Genomic DNA, 15,768 nt, shown 5'->3' with positions numbered 1-15,768 from the left:
ATGGCCTGCGGATCTCATCTCCATAGGTGCCTCTGATAAGTAAAATGTACTTGCTTGTACCTGTATACTCATCCCTGGGCCACACCCTATGGGCAGCGCCAAGATGAACTGTACCAAATTCTTATTCTTTGGGCTCCTGTTAACGGAGTAGAAAGATACCTGAGTATGTGATTTTAATACCAGGTGGTTTCTGGTAGCCTCTGAAAGAGTCAGAAAATCCATGGAAAAAAACTGCCGGTGAGAGAGTCAGTCCCTGGGACTAACTGAGACGAGAACCAGGGGAATGTTTTTTGAAATGGTTTTAAGTAGGCCTTGGAGAAGGTGGGAGAGTATTGAAAATGGTCAGGGATTCCATCTAACATTTTCACTTAATAGGAGCATATTAAATGTAGTATTAAAACACACTGGTTAAGCTGTTATACCCGGCGGTCTCAGTGCAGGTGACAAGACCCCACAGATACAAAAACTGGTTCCTGGAGGTTAAGAAAGTTTTAGATTCTACAGTGTTTTGTGGCCCTCCAGACACATCTCCTCCTGAAAAATCTTTTTCCTCAGTATTAAATATCTCTTGGTAAGGGAAATTTAAGTTCTGTTTTTCTCCTTAGGGAAGCTGTAGGGAAAGATTGAGAAACACTGCATCAGACAGTCATTAACCCTATGCTTATACAATAAATGGCACTCTATTTAAAGTGTCACTAATTTTGTGATAAATATAACATGGTTTCACATATGAAACATGGTTTGTTTCTCCTCACTCTTTAACATCAATTTTATTACCATAAAACATTTGGTGTAATGCAAATTCTGTTGAGTAAAAATAGTGCCCTGCTGAAAGCTATATAAATGATTTTACAAAACTGCTGGTAAACAGTTAAATTTATCCATTAGGATACATTGTGTTAAATACTTGGAGAGGGAGGAAAAATCACAGAACTGTGTTTTTTGTTTCTTTGTTTATTTTAATTTTTTTTTTGGTGTCATTAATCTATAATTACATGAGGAACATTATCTTTATTAGACTCCCCCCATCAACAAGTCCCCCCCACACATACCCCATTACAGTCACTGACCATCAGCGTAGTAAGATGCTGTAGAATCACTACTTGTCTTCTCTGTGTTGTACAACCCTCCCCCATGCACCCCTGCCCCCCACATTATGTCTGCTAATAGTAATGCCCCCCCCTTTTTCCCCTTATCCCTCCCTTCCCACCCATCCTCCCCTTTCCCTTTGGTAACTGTAAGTCCATTCTTGGGTTCTGTGAGTCTGTTGCTGTTTTGTTCCTTCAGTCTTTTCTTTGTTCTTATACTCCACAGATGAGTGAAATCATTTGATACTTGTGTTTTTCTGCCTGTTTATTTCACTGAGCATAATACCCTCTAGCTCCATTCATGTTGTTGCAAATGGTAGGATCTGTTTTCTTTTTATGGATGAGTAATATTCCATTGTGTATATGTACCACCTCTTCTTTATCCATTTATCTACGGATGGACACTTTAGGTTGCCTCCATTTCTTGGCTATTGTAAACAGTGCTGCGATAAACATAGGGGTGCATATGTCTTTTTCAAACTGGACTGCTGCATTATTGGAGTAAATTCCTAGGAGTGGAATTTGTGGGTCAAATGGTGTTTCTATTTTGAGTTTTGTGAGGAACCTCCATACTACTTTCCACAATGGTTGAACTAATTTGCATTCCCACCAACAGTGTAGGAGGGTTCCCCTTTCTCCATAAACGTGCCAACATTTGTTATTGTTTGTCTTTTGGATGGTGGCGATCCTTACTGGTGTGAGGTGATATCTCATTGTGGTTTTGATTTGCATTTCTCTGATGATTAGTGATGTGGAGCATCTTTTCATGTGTCTGTTGGCCATTTGAATTTCTTCTTAGGAGAAGTATCTGTTCAGATCCTGTGCCCATTTTTTGATTGGATTGTTTGCTTTTTGTTTGTTGAGGTGTGTGAGCTCTTTATATATTTTGAATGTCAACCCTTTATCAGATCTGTCATTTGTGAATATATTCTCCCATACTGTAGGATACCTTTTTGTTCTATTGGTGGTGTCCTTTGCTATACAGAAGCGTTTCAGCTTGCTATAGTCCCACTTGTTCATTTTTGCCTTTGTTTCCCTCGCCCAGGGACATATGTTCATGAAGAAGTTCATGTTTATGTCCAAGAGATTTTTGCCTATGTTTTTTTCTAAGAGTTTTATGGTTTCATGACTTACATTCAGGTATTTGATCCATTTCAAATTTACTTTTGTGTATGGGGTTGGACAATGATCCAGTTTCATTCTCTTGCATGTAGCTGTCCAGGTTTGCCAACACCAGCTGTTAAAGAGGCTGTCATTTCCCCATTGTATGTCAATGGCTCCTCTATCTTATACTAATTGACCATGTATGCTTGGGTTAATATCTGGAGTCTCTATTCTGTTTCACTGATCTGTGGGTCTGTTCTTGTGCCAGTACCAAATTGTCTTGATTACTGTGGCTTTGTAGTAGAGCTTGAAGTTGGGGAGCGAGATCCCCCCCACTTTATTCTTCTTTCTCAGGATTGCTTTGGCTATTCGGGGTCTTTTGTGGTTCCATATGAATTTTAAAACTATTTGTTCCAGTTTGTTGAAGAATGCAGTTGGTAATTTGATAGGGATTGCATTGAATCTGTAGATTGCTTTCAGCAGGATGGCCATTTTGACAATATTAGTTCTTCGTAGCCAAGAGTATGGGATGAGTTTCCATTTGTTAGTGTCCTCCTTAATTTCTCTTAAGAGTGTCTTGTAGTTTTGAGGGTATAGGTCTTTCACTTCCTTGGTTAGGTTTATTCCTAGGTATTTTATTCTTTTTGATGCAATTGTAAATAGAATTGTTTTCCTGATTTCTCTTTCTGCTAATTCATCGTTGGTATATAGGAAAGCAACACATTTCTATGTATTAATTTTGTATCCTGCAACATTGCTGAATTCAGTTATTAGTTCTAGTAATTTTGAAGTGGAGTCTTTAGGGTTTTTTATGTACAATATCATATCATCTGCAAATAGTGACAGTTTGACTCCTTCTTTACCAATCTGGATGCCTTGTATTTCTTTGTTTTGTCTAATTACCGTGGCTAGGACCTCCAGTATTATGTTGAATAACAGTGGGGAGTGTGGGCATCCCTGTCTTGTTCCCTATTTTAAAGGAAAAGCTTTCAGCTGCTCATTGTTAAGTATGATATTGACTGGGGGTTTATCATATATGGCCTTTATTATGTTGAGTTACTTGCCCTCTATACCCATTTTGTTGAGAGTTTTATCATGAATGGATGTTGAATTTTGTTGAATGCTTTTTCAGCGTCTGTGGAGATGATCATGTGGTTTTTGTCCTTTTTGTTGATGTGGTGGATGATGATGATGGATTTTCGAATGTTGTACCATCCTTGCATCCCTGGGATGAATCCCACTTGATCATGGTGTATGATCCTCTTGATGTATTTTTGACGTCGGTTTGCCAATATTTTGTTGAGTATTTTTGCATCTATGTTCATCAGGGATATTGGTCTGTAATTTTCTTTTTTTGTGGTGTGTTTGCCTGGTTTTGGTATTAGAGTGATGCTGGCTTCATAGAATGAGTTTGAAAGTATTCCCTCCTCTTCTATTTTTTGGAAAACTTTGAAAAGAATCGGTATTATGTCTTTTCTATATGTCTGATAAAATTCAGTGGTGAATCCATCTGGCCTGGGAGTTTTATTCATAGGTAGTTTTTTGATTACCAACTCAGTTTTGTTGCTGGTAATTGGTCTGTTTGGATTTTCTGTTTCTTCCTTCGTCAGTCTTGGAAGGTTGTATTTTTCTAGGAAGTTGTCCACAGAAGTTTTTATCTGTGGTATCTGAATAAATGATATAATTTTGGAAGAGAAAAAACTTTTCCAAAATGTGAGAACTTACAAATTTTTTGTTTGTTCTACATTTTAAATTTTAATAATTAAATTTAGAAGATTGATAAAATTATTTTCCATGGGGGTAATAGTCCACCTGAGGGTCTAAAGCAAATGTGTACTGGGACTTATTTTTAAAGATAGGTCAATTGAGTGCCAAAAAAATAAGAGTCTGAAGAGTCAGGACAACTGGAGGAAAATGTAAACATTGTATAGTTGTAACATAAACACTGTATTTATCCCTAGTGTCTTAGTAGGTGCATGCCTGCCCTGGTGAAACCCTCACAAAGGAAGCTAAGCATGCATTCAAATAAGAACAATAAAATTTAATATGCATATTATAATAAATGTTTTGTGTAAAGTTCAGGGGGGTGAGGGGACAGGACAGTACAAAGAGCAAGTAGAGGCTGAGCAGGACCTTTAATAGCAGCAGCAAAATAAAATGAGTTTGAACATCAGATCAGCATTAAGGGCTTAAAAAAAGCTCCACATACAACAGGCACTGAACCCAGAACACAAGTGGCTGGATCTGTGTTCTGGCAGTAGCATCAGAAAGGCTTCAAGAGTTTTCAATTTGGAGTCAATATAAAAAGGTTCATGAGGCTCTTTGATGAACACTTTTTTTCTCCTTCAGGTGATTTATAGTCTTAACCAATTATGGGAATAAGTGTGGTAATAAAATTGCTTTAAACAACTAGGATTATTGGGTAGCAACTGTAAAAACCAGTCATCTTTGCTCCCACCATCATCCACCTCTTCTCTTCCTTTGGCTTTCAACCAAACCAAGAGAAGAAAGGAAGTTACCTATTTTATCCGAGATGCCTTGGGGCCATGAAAAGGGGTTTTTATCATATATATTCGGTGTCTGAAAGTAGTAGCATTCCTGACTTCCATCCTTCATGTCTTAAACATTTATGTGCTGTCTTTCTGCTTCTGTGCCACTTCTTTTGCTGGGTGCCAAGGATGCTGTGGCCAGTAGGACCCTTCCTCCCCGTCTTCCTTCAGCCTTCCACACACATGTGCACATGCACACACGCACATTAAGCTCCTACCTTCCTTGAAGCAGGAGACAATAGAGATCATGACTCCAGGAAGACTCTTGCACATCTTTGCGCCTGAGTTATAAATTGCTCTAATGGTCACATAGACATGTTCGGTTTATGTGTGGGCAATTTAAGAAGAGACGGAAGGTCATTCTTAGGTAATTAACATCATAGCATCACTGTGGGTTGGATTAGGTCATTGTGATGAAGTAACCGTGTGCCGAGTAACCTGCACAGCTGCAGGGCCCTTCCAGCTCCTGGGTCTCCCAGACCATTTCTTGCTACAGGTACTTCACTTTCCAAAGTATACTTTTTAGTGTGATGCCAGATACAATGTCATATCCTATTTGGCATCAGTTTATTTTTAAACTGTTGACAAAGACCACCTTGAAAATGATCCTGGGACATTTCTGCATCAAACCAAGTTGAGTAATAAGAATGGGATTTACCCTACTACCTGAAACGAACAAGATGAATATGTGAAGCAGTGGTTCTAGGGATAGGGCATCATGCAATTTAAGTTTCACGTTCTCTGAGAGACGGTAAACAAATGAATGGAGGCCTACAGTGGCCCATCTCTGAGAGAGGGGAAACCCTGGTGGAATGAGCAGGTTCACTGAGTTGAAGAAGAGCTGAGGTCTGTGGAGACCAAGGAGGCTAGGTTTCACCGATCAGCCTGCTGAAGAGGAGACAGCTACAAAGAGAGAGTGTTCCAGAGACCTGCAGGGAGCCGCCCTCAAGTATTCGGCTCATTGATGTGAGAAAACTAGCTGAGCCAGAAAAGAAGCCATGTGAAAGGATTGGATGAACAGTGTCCAGTGCTCACACAGAGCCAAGAATAGTGCTGTTCCCACCAGCCAGACTGGAAATGGAAAACCTCATCCTTCACAGAGCTTTGGGTAGAGTGCTCAGTAATAGTGGGGAATAATTAGCCTTAGATTTAAACACTCTCTGGTCCTGCTTAACACATCTTAAAAGGAAAATTTGAAAGGTTCAGACCCTTAAAAGGTAACTGTGTCCCAGAAAAGAGATAAATAATATTCATAGGCATACAGAAATATCCAGGGCCCAGCAAAGTAAAAGGAAGTGTCTGGAATGCAATAAAAACTTACCAGGCATGTAAGGAAGCTGGAAAATACAACTCAGTTGTTAAATTTGACTTGATGGAGCCTCCTAGGCCCAGAGGCCTGGAATATCTTGGGTGCTTTGCATGTTAAAAAATTTAAACTCTAACTTCCAGTTGGTCCCTAGAAGATTGTGTTCTTACAGCTTTGGAGTCTCAGAGGTCCAAGGAATTGGCCCCCATATGTAATAAATGGCCTTTTGAAAATGTTGGGTCCCAATAGGTCATCACTTTTCCTTGTGCTAATTAAAACCTTAGCACTTTTGACACCTTTCATGGGCTTTGTGTGGGACACCTGTTTGTGTTCATTACCTCCGAAACGATGCTGACAGGCTGTATTCTGAAGTAGCTTTCCCCATTTCTGCCTTCCCCAGCTTCAGGTCCAGTAATTTCTTGGGCATTTCTGTCTAGTCCCTTTGCAGTTACCAGCTTAAAAAATACCTGGTCTCTGTAATTGGGCCAATATTTTGCATGAAGGTCAAGTGGGCTTTAGGAAACGGGACCAACCATCCTGGTTTATAGGAATTGAGGAGGCAGTATTTTGAGTGCTAAGAAAATCAGAACAGCTGGCCACTCTAGCTTTAAGCCTATGTTATTGTACTATTGACATAAATCAGTATATTCTTTATCATATGGGGAAAGTTTTCAGGAACAGCCTAACAAAGTGGCTTTTGTTGACCCTTCTACGTTGGACTCTGGATTTTTTTACTGGTTTAGAGCAAGTATGTTAGTTCAGCAGGTGCCTGATCTCTGAAAGTTACGCAGACTCTAAACCATGATGAAGACGGGGATCCTAGGAATTGTCTCTTAATCAGTGTTAAGATTTTGGTCTGTCTTCCACCTTCCTTCCCAAAACACACACTTAAAAATTTTTTTTCTAACTTTCGGATACTGTTTTTGCATCATCTTGCCTTCCAGAAGAGAGAGAGGCAAACATTTACCTATTTCTGATGGGTACAAAAATAGGAGGCCCACTGTCCCAAGGTCTCCTAGATAAAAGTGAAGTTTCCACATGAAGCTTGGGATTTCATGGCTATTACTTAGGGTGAGTCTACCTTAAACATAAGTGGGTCGTCATCACGTTTCTAGTGACCTTACAGGGTGCCAGGCTTCTCACACATGGCTTCTCATTTGATCTTCATAACTGAGAAGAGGTTAAGCACCAAACTGTTTCTCAGGGAAAAAACTCAACTCTAAGTAACTTGGTAATGCCTCCACCTCCCACCCTACGTAATAAAGTGGAATGTGGATAATGCAAACATTGTGAAGAATGACCAAAGTTTGGGACGCATTGCTTTTCAGTGTTGAACTTCAGGATTTTCTAGAATTTAGATCATTCGTGAGTGGTAGCAGACCAGAGTAACTTTTGAGAAAAACTCCAGCCATTTGCAAGTAGGGTAGCCAGTCATTAGGGTAAGAGTTGGCTGAGCGTTCTTCTGTCCTCTACATGCATGCCACAATATAACAGTAAACTGTGCTGTTCAGATAGTTTAAAAATTGACCAATTTTTGTTCTTTTCAACATAAAAATTCAATTTTGCCTCTATATATGGGCAACAAACAGAAAAGGAGATTGTTGTGGTCTGCTTGTTCACTATTTTTGTTTTCTTCCCAGCTCTTTATCAAGACCAAATGGCATTTATGGAACTTAATTAGGATGTGCAGCCTGTCCATTTCTGTAAATATTCTGTGAACTTTGTCCTTATTCCTCATACCTCCCTTTGGCGCCCACCACCACCCTCACCACCCCAGGTAGGGCTTTCAGTGCACCTGACTTTAATGGACCCGCCCTTAGGTGAGAGAGGTGGAGGGAGGGAATCACCCCCATTCCTTTGCATTGGCTGTGGCAGCCATGATGAGGGTGTTTCTTTTATTACCAGTGAGCCTATGCCATGAAAGACACATGGGAAGAGCAATCTGAACCCGCTCGAGTTTCCCTACCCAACTAGTAGCCTTAACCTGTGGATCATGGACAAAGTGGCAGCCGCCACGTTTCACGTTCTGGCACAGCAACCCAGAAACAGCTATGGTTGAGGTGTCTGAACGGGTCGGCGCACAGGCGTGTGCCTCTTCCCATCCCTTTTCTTTCATTTTATTCTTTTTTTCCTTTATTTTGAGTTTTACAAATTTATTTTTTACTATTTCATGGTATGCATTTGTAAAAAGTTTCAATTTCCTCAAAGAGTTACAGGTAGTTTCTTTTCTCGACTTTATTCTTATAAGCCTTACAAACATACAGATATGTTGGAAGAATAATTCAGTGAATACCTGGATACATCTCACCTAGATTCCCAATTTATTAACATTTTGCTCCTTTGCTTTCTCTCTCTGTATATACATTTTTTTCTCTGAATCTTTTGAAAACACCTCATCCTTAAATAAGTTTGAATTGCCTGAGAACAAGCACATTCTCTTATAAGCACAAAACTGTTACCACCAAGAGCCTTACCATTAATTCAGAAGTATCTAGTATATGGCCCACATTTACATTTTTTTCCACTATCCCAGAAATGTCCTCTATAGCCTTATTAATTAGGTTGACTTTTTGAAGAAACCGAACAAGTTGTGTACAGAATATCCAATGTTTTTGCTGTTCCTTTGTGATGTTTAACCAGATCCTCTACCCCCTTTGTTTCTCATAAACTGGATTTTATACCAAAAGGCATGGTTAGATTGGGAACAATACTTTACAGGTTATGCTATCATGTACATTACACTGCATCATACCAGGAAGTATGATGTCAGGCTCTCCTGCTCCTAGGAAGGATATGGTTGATCATTGGTTAAGGTGGCAATCATTCCATCTTTCTCTTGTGAAGGTGTGTGTATCTCCCTGTAAACCAGCATATAGTCTGTGAGGTGATTCATTGGCACCATGTTAATATCCTTTGCCAGTAATTTTTCATGGAAGGTTTTTAACATACGTTAATGATCTTTGTTCAGACCAGTTACAGTTAACACTGAACAGCATGGGTTTCAACTATGCGGGTCCATTTATACATGGATTTTTTTCCAACAAACGTATTGGAAAATTGGGTGGGGATGTATGAAAATTTGAAAAAGCTTTTCTTTAGCTTACTTTACTATAAGAATACAGTATATGATACATACAATATACAAAATATGTGTTACTTGGCTGTTTGTGTTATCAGTAAGACTTTCCATTCAACAGTAGGCTATTAGTAGTTAAGTTTTTGGGGGAGTCAGAGTTACATGCAGGTTTTTGACTGGTTCCCCTAACCCCTGGTGTTGTTTAAGGGTCAGCTGCATATTACTGGGGACTGTCAAATGTTTTCTAGTTATCAGTTCTTCTGTGTACTTCATAGCATTTTTCTGTGAGAGGATTTTTCCTTATTAACTGGAGATAAATTACACTTCTCCCTAAAAGGCAGGATCATCATTTAATTTCTTCCTTTTAATTGTCAATGTTCAGAATAAGTAGCAACCTAATACTCCCAATGGTAATGATTTAGTTTTATTTCTTTTTTATCACTGTGGATTTTAGGGATTTTTTTTTCTTTATGTAAAAATCTGTTAATTTTCCATGCTCACATTATTTCAGATTTAGGCTGGTATAGCCCCTTCAAACATGCTCCTGTGTCATTCTGAAATGCTGTGTTATGTGTGAGTACTTCTTTTCTTTCTAGCCCAAAAAGTTGCCTGTGATTCACCTTGTATTTTCATTGTCTCATTTTCCCATGGAGGCCTGGTTTCTTTCAGTGGGTGTGGTGCTTAGAAACCAAGGTCTGGGTGCTCAGAGTGCTTCCGGCCCTGTGCTGGCAGCATTGCTTCCAGGTCCTTCCAGGTGGACAGTTAATGAAATACATGTGTGTTAACAAGTGAATTTGTATCAGTATTTCCACAAATTTAACATTGTAATGTTTTTCTGAACTTGGGTTTAACTTCTGTTGCCTTACATTAAAAATCTTGAGTCTTAATAAACTGATGTTTCTTGTAGCCTAATAATATACATAATTTTGTAATGTTAATACCAATATTTCTGCTCACAGTAAAACTGCTGAGCAAATTTTAAGATTTTTTTGCAGTATTTTTCTCTTTAGATTATATTCCACAGTTACAAAGTCATAACCTTGCAATAACCTGTCTGGTTAGATTACTAATTTAATGTACACTGTAAGTTTGTTTTCAACTGTAGGGTATGTGGGGGCTTTCTTTCCCCCTTCATTTTTTATTTGATTTTGAAAAGTCAAAAAAATGTTTAAAGATATACATACTTAGAATCTAAGTCTAGGTTCCATTCCTTTCTTCACTACCCATCCTTTGCACATATAACTTCTTTAGGTATCTGTTTTTATTAGTTTCTAGTTTATTTTTTCAATGTTTTTGTTTGTGTGTATATGTGTTCTTATTTTCTCTTTTCTTATAAAAAAGACAGTATGATACTGCTTTTTTCCATTAACTATGTCCTGGAGATCACAGTCATGATACAGATTTTTAAGAAAACAACAAATCTTCTTTTAATGAAATGTTCACAAAAATCTGTTTACCCAAAAATTTCTGAGTTTTAAACCATGTGAAAGTTTTAAAACTGTAAATTATCAATGATTCTTTAACTGCAAAACACATTAAATTTTTGAAATGTTTATATAGCTTTGGAGTTTGGAGCTAATTAAAAAGGTATCAGTTATCCAGTTACTTTATAAATTGCTATTGAAAATGTTAGGAATTTGTGAGTGCCTTTGAGCAAATGTTTAACAGTGTCACTTTTGGATTAGAGCTGAAGTCTGCTTGTGGAAAGGTATGGATGCTATTTTAAGTGTTTTTCCTTGCTTATTCATAAAAACAAGCAAACAAAAATACTTCTTTGGGAGCTAGTAAATTCAGTCTCAGACTGTGCATTTTATTTCCTTAAAACTTTTCTTCCTCTGGGAGGAGAGAGTATTTTAGTACTTTGGATTATATATTCCTAACCATTAACTACCAATAACCTCTTAATTGCCAGGTCTAGTTGACACTTGAGCTTTTCCTTGAACCTGACACTTGCCCTTAAATCCTCACCTCCTTGGCTTCCATGATACCAGCAGACCTAGGTTTTCCTTCTAAGTATGCAAATATCTCAGCTTCCGTTCTTTGCATTGTAGGGTGTAGTGGAGTGAGACTTTGGAATCAGATGGGGATCTGAGCCTGCCTGGCTTTACTACTGTAGTAGCTGTCTGTACCTGGGTTAGTCAACTTTCTGGATTCAACTTTTATAAAATGGGACAAATAATACCTCTCCTGTCTACCTTGTTGTGAGGCTCAAATTAGCATACAATTATAAGGTATTGACAAGTGTTAGTATTAAGTCATTTTTCTTGATAATAAAAAGTACCTTGTAGTTAACAATTTGGAATACAGATAGTGTATAATTATGAGAGATATGAGAATAGCTGCCCCATATGGTATTTACCTACCAAGTTTGATGTGCTAAACAATCGGAATGCCCTTCACCCCCTGTCATTGCAGACACTTCCACCATTGGAAACCAGCTTCCTGTATATTGCCTTTCCCTCTCCACACCTCCTTTTACCATTTCTCTTTTATTGTCAACCATTTCCTAATGTGAATCCCAATTGTGGTAGGGTCACAACCACCACTACTCAGACTCCCTTCTCCTGCAGCTTGTGACCTCATGAAGCCCTGCAAGGACTCTTAGTCCCCACTCCTTCATGGGGGAGTCCCTATGGCCCCCAGCCAGGCTCCTGCCACTCACAGTGACTGACCCCCTCAGATTCATGTTCCTGCTGCCTCAACTGCATGCTTCATTGGCATCTTTCTTTCGTCTTTTGAAGCCTCTTGAGCTTCTGACTTTAACATTACTAACCAGCACCCGTGCCTTATAAATGAGGGCACCACATAGTATCCTTTAGCTCAGTGCATGAAGCTGAGGGGGCCTCATTCCCTCACTGAAGGGCATTCCAGTCCCTGGCTATGTCAAAGGGACTGTATTTCATCTAGGCCAGTGCTGCTCAGTATCATCAGTAAACCAAAAATGTTGTCAGCACTTGGGAACTTTTCTCAGGTCCTATCTTAACATCTACTGGGTCAGAATCTCTGCGAGTAGGACCCAGAACTCCGTGTATTAAGAAGTTAGTGACTCATAGAAACACAAAAGCTTGAGAACGATTATAAACAACAGAGGTTAAAGTCCTAAATGTAAATACTTTTCCATAGAAACAGTGTCATAGATTGTATTTGTAGTCATTCAGTTTTGTGTTTTATTAGGTTAGTAAAATTTCCAAATAAGTCTATAGGTGGATTTAATGTTGTTTTGGTCAAATGTATATTAAGTTTATCAATTATCTTATTCACAAAGTTCTAGACTATAGGATTCTAAAACAATGAGATCTATTTTAATCTCTAGATTGAAATGAAGTAAAGAAGGTAAACAGTTACCTCATTGCAAGACTATGGAATTTCCAACAATTTCTGAGGCTTTAAGTCCCTCCATATGCCAGGGTCATGGATGGGAGTGCTCATTATTTCCTCTTCTCAACTGCTAAATTTCTAGTAACTGAACTCCTACTGCCCCCTGATAGTTGCTGGAATAGTTCTCCATATTAGTTCAACATTTATTCATAGAGCACAGCAAAAATAAAAATTAAGAAACCCTCCCCAAGAGCCGGGATTAAAGATGGCGGTGTGAGAGGAGAGACAGAGGCTTCCTCCTAAAACTGGATACAATTAGAAAATTTAATTGGCGCAACTAATCCTGAGAGAGCAACAGGAAGGAGGACGGCATCAGACTGCACACACCTGGAGAAAAGAGCAGACATCACCAAACGGGTAATGTAACAGAGCTGTGGCTCCGCGGGACCCGAGCCCTTCCCCCACCCCAGCTCACCGGCGGGAGGAAGAGAAACGGAGCAGGGAGGGAGTGGAAGGCTTGGGACTGCTGAATACCTAGCTCCGGAGATCTGCTCTGGGAGCACAAACCTACATTTCATGGTGCTTTCATGAGACTCGCATGACTACTGGGTTGGAAAGTTAATACAGGCAGAGTTCCTGAGGAGACTGGGATTCCAGCTGCTTGTGGAAAGCAGGGATCCATATCTGGCTGCTCTGGGACAAAAACTTATACCTGTGTGACCGGCCCACTGGCTCAGGCAGTGGAGACAGGCACAGCAGCCGGGAGGCAGGGAACAGCTCTTTCCTCCCCCCAGGCACCAGTACCACTCCCCTGCGACCCCCAACATTGCTTCAGGGGCTCAGCAGCTCCAGAATAGAGCTTCTGGAAACCAGAGGGCGCCATATACAAACATGAAACGCCAAAGGAACCTTGTCCAGAGTAAAATGGTTAATACAACTCCAGAGAAAGATTTAAATGATATGGACCTCGTGACTCTTCTTGAAAGGGAGTTCAAAATAAAAATAATCAACATCCTAATGGAGGTACGGAAAGACATCCAAGAACTCAGGAATGAATTCAGGTAAGAGATCCAGTCGTTAAAGAACACGATGGAGGGTATTAAAAGCAGGTTGGATACGGTGGAGGAGACAATAAATGAAATAGAAACTAGAGAAGAGGAATACAAAGAAGCTGAGGCACAGAGAGAAAAAAGGATCTCTAAAAATGAAAGAATATTGAGAGAACTGTGTGACCAATCCAAGCGGAACAATATTCGCATTATAGGGATACCAGAAGAAGAAGAGAAGGAGAAAGGGATAGAAAGTGTCTTTCAGGACGTAGTTGCTGAAAACTTCCCCAATCTGGGGAAGGACATAGTCTGTCAGGCCATGGAGATCCACAGATCCCCCTACACAAGGGACCCAAGGAAGACAACACCAAGACACATAGTAATTAAAATGGGAAAGATCAAGGATAAGGACAGACTGTTAAAAGCAGCCAGAGACAGAAATAAGATCACATACAAAGGAAAGCCCATCACACTAACATCAGACTTCTCAGCAGAAACTTTACAGGCCAGAAGGGAGTGGCATGATGTATTAAATGCCATGAAGCAGAAGGGCCTGGAACCTAGATTACTTTATCCAGGAAGATTATCATTTAAATTTGAAGGAGGAATTAAACAGTTTCCAGATAAGAAAAAGCTAAGAGAGTTTACCTCCCACAAACCATCTCTGCAGTCTATTTTGCAGGGACTGGTATAGATGGAAGTGTTCCTAGGGTTGGATAGCTGACACCAGAGGTAGTAAAATCACAGTAGGGAGGGTGGAGCAGCTGATTGCAAGGCAAATGCAAAATTAAATTGACTATCCCCAAAGTCAATCAAGGGATAGACAAAAAGTACAGAATTTGATACCTAATATATAAAGAAAGAAGGGGGAAGAAAAAGGAGTAGAAATAGGAAAGAACCTTTAGATTGTGTTTGTAAGAGCATACTAAGTGAGTTAAGTTAGACTCTTAGATAGTAAGGAAAGTAATCTGGAACCTTTGGTAACCACAAATCTAAAGCCTGAAATGGCAATAAGTACATACCTATTGATAATCACCCTAAATGTAAATGGACTGAATGCACCAATCAAAAGACATAGAGTCACTGAATGTATTAAAAAACAAGACCCATCTATATGCTGCTTACAAGAGACTCACCTCAAACCCAAAGACATGCACAGACTAAAAGTCAAGGGATGGAAAAAGATATTTCATGCAAACAATAGGGAGAAAAAAGCAGGTGTTGCAGTACCAGTATCAGACAAAATAGACTTCAAAACAAAGAAAGTACCAAGAGATAAAGAAGGACATTACATAATGACAAAGGGCTCAGTCCAAGAGGAGGATATAACCATTATAAATATATATGCACCCAACACAGGAGCACCAGCATATGTGAAACAAATACTAATAGAACTAAAGGAGGAAATAGACTGCAATGCATTCATTTTAGGAGACTTCAACACACCATTCACTCCAAAGGACAGATCCACCAGACAGAAAATAAGTAAGGACACAGAGGCACTGAACAACACACTAGAACAGATGGACCTAATAGACATCACAGAACTCTACAACCAAAAGCAACAGGATACACATTCTTCTCAAGTGCACATGGAACATTCTCCAGAATAGACCACATACTAGGCCACAAAAAGAGCCTCAGTAAATTCCAAAAGATTGAAATCCTACCAACCAGCTTTTCAGACCACAAAGGTATAAAACTAGAAATAAATTGTACCAAGAAAGCAAAGAGGCTCACAAACACATGGAGGCTTAACAACACACTTCTAAATAGTCAGTGGATCAACGACCAAATTAAAATGGAGATCCAGCAATATATGGAAATAATGACAACAACAACACAAAGCCCCAACTTCTGTGGGACGCAGCAAAAGCAGTCTTAAGAGGAAAGTATATAGCAATCCAGGCATATTTAAAGAAGGAAGAACAAACCCAAATGAATAGTCTAATGTCACAATTATCGAAATTGGAAAAAGAAGAACAAATGAGGCCTAAGGTCAGCAGAAGGAGGGACATAATGAAGATCAGAGAAGAAATAAACAAAATTGAGAAGAATAAAACAATAGAAAAAAATCAATGAAACGAAGAGCTGGTTCTTTGAGAAAATAAGCAAAATAGATAAGCCTCTAGCCAGACTTCTTAAGAGAAAAAGAGAATCAACACACATTAACAGAATCAGAAATGAGAAAGGAAACATCACGATGGACCCAACAGAAATACAAAGAATTATTAGAGACTACTATGAAAACCTATATGCTAAGAAGCTGGAAAACCTA

At 39.2% G+C, this 15,768-nt stretch overlaps 1 protein-coding gene across 2 annotated transcripts in view; it reads left to right on the top strand.

The window, feature by feature from the left end:
* Window positions 1-15,768, top strand: part of PPM1H (protein phosphatase, Mg2+/Mn2+ dependent 1H) — a 275,244-nt gene that overhangs the window by 73,389 nt on the left and 186,087 nt on the right. The gene's annotated exons all lie outside the window — the stretch shown is intronic.

The sequence above is a fragment of the Manis pentadactyla genome, chromosome 10 (genome assembly GCF_030020395.1).
Source record: "Manis pentadactyla isolate mManPen7 chromosome 10, mManPen7.hap1, whole genome shotgun sequence".
In the NCBI taxonomy this organism is placed as follows: Eukaryota; Metazoa; Chordata; class Mammalia; order Pholidota; family Manidae; genus Manis; species Manis pentadactyla.
This window is presented reverse-complemented; position numbering and strand designations above follow the sequence as displayed.